Source organism: Caretta caretta, chromosome 6 (genome assembly GCF_965140235.1).
Source record: "Caretta caretta isolate rCarCar2 chromosome 6, rCarCar1.hap1, whole genome shotgun sequence".
Lineage (NCBI taxonomy): Eukaryota > Metazoa > Chordata > Testudines > Cheloniidae > Caretta > Caretta caretta.
Genome location: NC_134211.1, coordinates 53,282,107 through 53,288,106, shown reverse-complemented (window position 1 = coordinate 53,288,106; position 6,000 = coordinate 53,282,107).

Here is a 6,000-nt window from a genome sequence, read left to right as displayed (position 1 = left end):
ATAGAAAACCTAGAGGGGATTTTTAAATCTGCAGTAAAGACAATACAATCTACTTGCATTAAAAATATTAATTCTCTGGGGACCATTAAAACTCAGCATGTGGCACTGCACTGCAATTGTGATATTGCAGCATCTACCTTTTCAAGTATACCAAGATGCTGCAGTCACTGTGGGTGCCTGGGGTAAAGAATGCAGATTTTTTTTTTTAATGGCACTAATAGTACCTTGCTGCAGCTCAAGTTCTGATTTCAGTTTGCTGCAGACAAACCGATCTACTTGGGCCCTGACCCTGCAATGAGCTCCTCTCTGTCAGATCCTTCACCTTCATGGAGTCCTAGTAGGTCTCCACATGTGCTCAGATATCTGTTCATCTGGAGCTCATTGCAGGATTTGTACCAACTGGAAGGAATCTGGGAGCCTGTTAATCGCTGGTCATTTTGTAAATGACCAATATGCAGTTAGCCTATGGATTGTCTCAACTAAAATATCACCTTTCCCATGGTTCTGTCAGTAAGATTTCCAGAATTTTTAGGGCTTGCATTAATTATCCAGACATGGGCCTAGTGATGTCTGACCTCTGTATTAAGAGCTTCCAGCTCTAGTCCACCTCAGCTCTGGCAGTTTCATACCATTGGCAAATTATTGTGCTGGCTCAGTTACAGCTTTTAAATCCAGGTTCACAACTCATTTGTTTGAATAATTCATAATTAATTGAGTTGCTAATTTTGCCTTTTGCTAAAGCACCCTGGGATGCATGGCATTAAAGGTACTATTGAAGTGTGGTCTGATTAACTGATTGATAGATTTGGCTTTTTATAGGTACCGCTTGGAAATGAGAGTAAAACATTCCATCTTCTTCAGAAAAGAGAGGAAACTCAGGCAGGGGAAATGCCTTGGTCTCTTTGTTTAATTAATTTAGTTCTCTATGAAAAGGCCAGATTGACAGTGCTGGAAAACAAAACCTCCTCTTTACTCATAGAAGAGATGCATCCTTGAAGTTTGGGTTCTGAAGGACTGATTTGCATACAGTACCGGTTTGAGTTAAGGTTTGAGTTTGCAACCAGCCCTTCTTTTTTGTTTCTAGCACATTCCCATCACAGGTCCTCCCAAGGATGGCTCTTCTTGTACTTAGACTTTTCTCTGGAGGGGTGGTTTGTTTCCCCTATCCCATTTCTTCCTCCTGAGGCCAGGTGACTTTCTTTGTCTTGGTCTTCATGGGGCACTCTTTCCTCTCTCCCTCCCCCTGTGATGTCTTTAGAGGTCGCTAGGTCTCAGCTTCTCACCTAAGCATAAGTGGTCTTCAGGGTGAGATTTAAACAAGATATGCACCCTTCAACCTGTATACAATGTGATGAAAGAGAACATTCCACACTCCCCTGCCAGCTCATAGGTAGGGAAGCAGAATCTAGGAATTATGAAGCATTCCTTTCAGCATTCATTGTCAAGGGCAATCCCAGTGGAGAGATGCAGAATTTTTGTGAACATTTGCAGCCCATGTTCACCAGCCTTTACACCTGGATGAGGTTCAAGAACCCATGCAATGTGTGGTTTCTCTGACCAATAACCTTGAGACATGATGTGAATATTTTGCACATGTCTAGTGATAACTAGATTTAGGATCTATTTATATAGGACTTATTTTTGCCAGTGGATTCTTATTTGATGAGTATTTGCAAGTAGGATTTAAAAAAGATCCAGTTCACTTGATCCAATAGCTACTGAATGTATTCCAACTAAATAAGCACAAGAAAATGCATTGGCCACAAGCTGAGCTGTAAATTACAACTGTTTTATGGGGTGGAGGAGGATTAAATTCTGATTTGAGTATGTGTGACTCCAAAGGAGAAGACTCAGGGAACTAAACCACCAATTAGCATAAGTAAATAACACTGGCTGAGCTTGATACTGAGAGAGCCAATGGTGGTCTAGCAGCCTGCTGCTAGGGGTAGTGGCCAAGCAAGGCTTGCAGGAAAGAGGCAATGAATTATTACAGATAATTGTTCACATAAATTTGTCTTATATTCTGCAGGGAATTGCAGATAGGTACTATATTCTTTTGTACAGGTTGTTATATTCCAGGTTTCTGTGCACTTTTAATTAATACACTAAGACTTGGTATTAAGGTAAAGATCAAGCTAGCTGTGTTGGAGGTCTATACAGAACTAGTTAAATACCCAAAGTATCCTGTCCTGTGACAACAGTTATCTTGTTTCCGAGGGGCTATTTTTACTCTGGCTATTCCAAAATCCTGAAGGCTGCTCTAAGTTATGCTGTCAGCAAACAGTACCACGTGACTGATAATGCAGTCAGAGATCAATGTGGTGTAGGAAAATCCCAGCTATACCATCTTTCCCCCTTCTATGCCCTCTACACTGGCTCTGTGCCACTAGAGAATCCCCAAACACAGTAGAGATCCAACCATGCTTTCAGGATGCTTTGCAAAAGCAGCCCAAAAGAGCTACAGTACAACCCAGATTCTGGCGAGGATCTTCCCTGGAAAAGAAAACTTCAGTTCCTAAAACTTTGGAAAATGATCTTTATGAAGCTTGAATTCTACTCTAAAAATGAAAGAATTTGCTGATGAATTGCTGTAAGGCAAGCGTCCTTAGAGGTCCCATTGATTCCAGAGTTTATTAAGAGCACAAGACCAACACCTAACTTGCCTGTAAAAGTGCATATTTTTAAAAGTGAAAAATAACTGCATACTACCTGTGTCAAGGTTCCTCCCCCACTCTGAACTCTAGGGTACAGATGTGGGGACCTGCATGAAAAACCTCCTAAGCTTATCTTTACCAGCTTAGGTCAAAACTTCCCCAAGGTACAAAATATTACACCCGTTATCCTTGGAATGGCCGCTACCACCACCAAACAATTACTGGTTACTGGGGAAGAGCTGTTTGGACGCGTCTGTCCCCCCAAAATACTTCCCAAAACCTTGCACCCCACTTCCTGGACAAGGTTTGGTAAAAAGCCTCACCAATTTGCCTAGGTGACTACAGACCCAGACCCTTGGATCTTAAGAACAATGAACAATCCTCCCAACACTTGCACCCCCCCTTTCCTGGGAAATGTTGGATAAAAAGCCTCACCAATTTGCCTAGGTGACTACAGACCCAGACCCTTGGATCTTAAGAACAATGAAAAAGCATTCAGTTTTTACAAGAAGACTTTTAATAAAAAATAGAAGTAAATAGAAATAAAGAAATCCCCCCTGTAAAATCAGGATGGTAGATATCTTACAGGGTAATTAGATTCAAAAACATAGAGAACCCCTCTAGGCAAAACCTTAAGTTACAAAAAAGATGCACAGACAGAAATAGTTATTCTATTCAGCACAATGCTTTTCTCAGCCATTTAAAGGAATCATAATCTAACACATACCTAGCTAGATTACTTACTAAAAGTTCTAAGACTCCATTCCTGTTCTGTCTCTGGCAAGAGCAGCACACAGACAGACACAAACCCTTTGTTTGTCTCCCTCCTCCCAGCTTTTGAAAGTATCTTGTCTCCTCATTGGTCATTTTGGTCAGGTGCCAGCGAGGTTACCTTTAGCTTCTTAACCCTTTACAGGTGAGAGGAGCTTTCCCCTGGCCAGGAGGGATTTCAAAGGGGTTTACCCTTCCCTTTATATTTATGACACGCCCCCCAAATCTCAGCTAGGGTGAAACACTGGCTGGGATTTCTTCCTGGAGCTCTAGGAAAAACAGAGTTAATAAGACACATGCATCTCTAAATATACTACCAAGTACATAAAGACTAACAATATTTTCCACATCTCAAGGATGATTTTAACCAGTTGATTCTGGGAAACTTTCACGGGAGAGTGCATCAGCCACTTTGTTAGAAGCTCCTGAGATGTGTTGGATGTCGAAATCAAAATCTTGGAGAGCTAAACTCCACCGAAGAAGTTTTTTGTTAGTTTCTTTGACGGTGTGAAGCCACTTTAGTGCAGCATGGTCGGTTTGCAGGTGGAAACGCCGTCCCCAAACATATGGGCGTAGCTTTTCCAGAGCGTAGACAATGGCATAACATTCTTTTTCAGTGACTGACCAGTTGCTTTCCCTCTCAGACAGTTTTTTGCTGAGAAACACTACAGGGTGGAATTCTTGATCAGGTCCTTTCTGCATTAAAACTGTTCCCACACCACGCTCGGACGCATCTGTGGTTACTAGGAACGGTTTGTCAAAGTCTGGGGCCCTTAGTACAGGGTCAGACATGAGTGTCGCTTTAAGCTTGTTAAAGGCCTTCTGACACCTTCCGGTCCACTGAACAGCATTTGGCTGTTTCTTTTTGGTTAGGTCTGTCAGTGGGGCAGCGATTTGGCTGTAGTGCGGTACAAATCGTCTGTAATAACCGGCCAAGCCTAAGAAGGATTGAACCTGTTTCTTTGACTTTGGGACAGGCCACTTTTGGATAGCATCCACTTTGGCCTGTAGGGGGCTGATAGTTCCTTGACCCACCTGGTGTCCAAGGTAAGTCACTCTGTTTAGGCCTATTTGACACTTCTTAGCCTTAACAGTTAGTCCTGCCTCCCTTATGCGCTCAAGGACTTTTTGTAGATGTTCCAGGTGGTCTGCCCAGGAATCCGAAAATATGGCCACGTCGTCAAGGTAGGCGACTGCATATTCTCCTAATCCCGCTAGGAGACCATCTACAAGTCTTTGGAAAGTGGCGGGTGCATTTCGCAGCCCGAAAGGGAGTACATTAAATTCATACAGCCCGAGATGTGTGATGAAGGCTGACCTTTCCTTGGCAGATTCATCTAGCGGTACCTGCCAGTACCCCTTGGTTAAGTCCAAGGTAGAGATGAACTGGGCCCGTCCCAGTTTCTCTAATAGTTCATCTGTGCGTGGCATTGGATAGTTGTCTGGGCGAGTTACAGCATTTAGCTTACGGTAGTCCACGCAAAAACGTATTTCCCCATCTGGTTTGGGAACTAGAACCACTGGAGATGCCCATGCACTTTCAGAGGGGTGGATTACCCCCATCTGTAACATATCCTGGATCTCCCGTTCTATAGCAGTTTTAGCTTGAGGAGACACCCGGTAAGGTTGGACCCTAATTGGGTGAGCAGTACCTGTGTCAATGGAGTGGTATGCCCGTTCAGTCAGTCCTGGGGTGGCTGAGAACGTTGGCGCGTAGCTAGTGCACAGCTCCTGGATCTGCATCCACCCCACAACGTGTCTTTCAGTGTGCGATATTTTGGGTCTGTGTTCCACTGCTATTCGGACTAGTCTATGCACAGAACTGTCCTTGTACTTTATTATTGACTTGCAACACCCTGAAATTCTATTATAGCTCTCCAAAAGCTCTGCTAATGTGCCTCAGTCCAGTCCTTCACCTTCCCCTGTTATCCTGCTGCTGCTGGGCCTCTCTTGAACAGGGACTGGTGATTTACCCGGAAATATGTAGAATGGTCTCGTGATGTTTATAAATGGGGAGTGGGAAGAAGCTATCTAAACTTGTTTTCACTTCCGACCTGTGCTGGGATTTGAAAGCCTAATCCAGGAATTAAACTCTTTTCAACTGTAATCCAAGACTCAACTTTATGCAGTTTTGGAATAAAAGTTAACTTTCTTTGGGAGGGTGGTGGGGATTCAGATTGGGGTGGCAGTTTCATCACATTAAATAGTGTTGGGATATAATGGGAGATGGTGAGCAACATTGTATAAAAGAAACCCACGCACTCTTGAATCCAAAATGTTCTCTCTCTTTTTTTTCCCCACACAAGAAGATTAAATTAGTTCAGTACAGCTCTGGCTATAATGATCTGATTCCTGGCATTACTGTGATAAAACTGGGTGCATTAAAGTAAGCAATGATAAATTAAAAGCACAGTAGAAATCTTGGTGGGTGTGAAAAGATGAGTAATCTTAATTGGAAATAAAATATGCCCATTATGCTATGCTATAAATGGAGTTTTATATTATGAATTGCAGAGATAAAGACTTGATGTGTGGTTCAGTGCCATGTTAGTTGAAGATAAATTCATTACAAGTG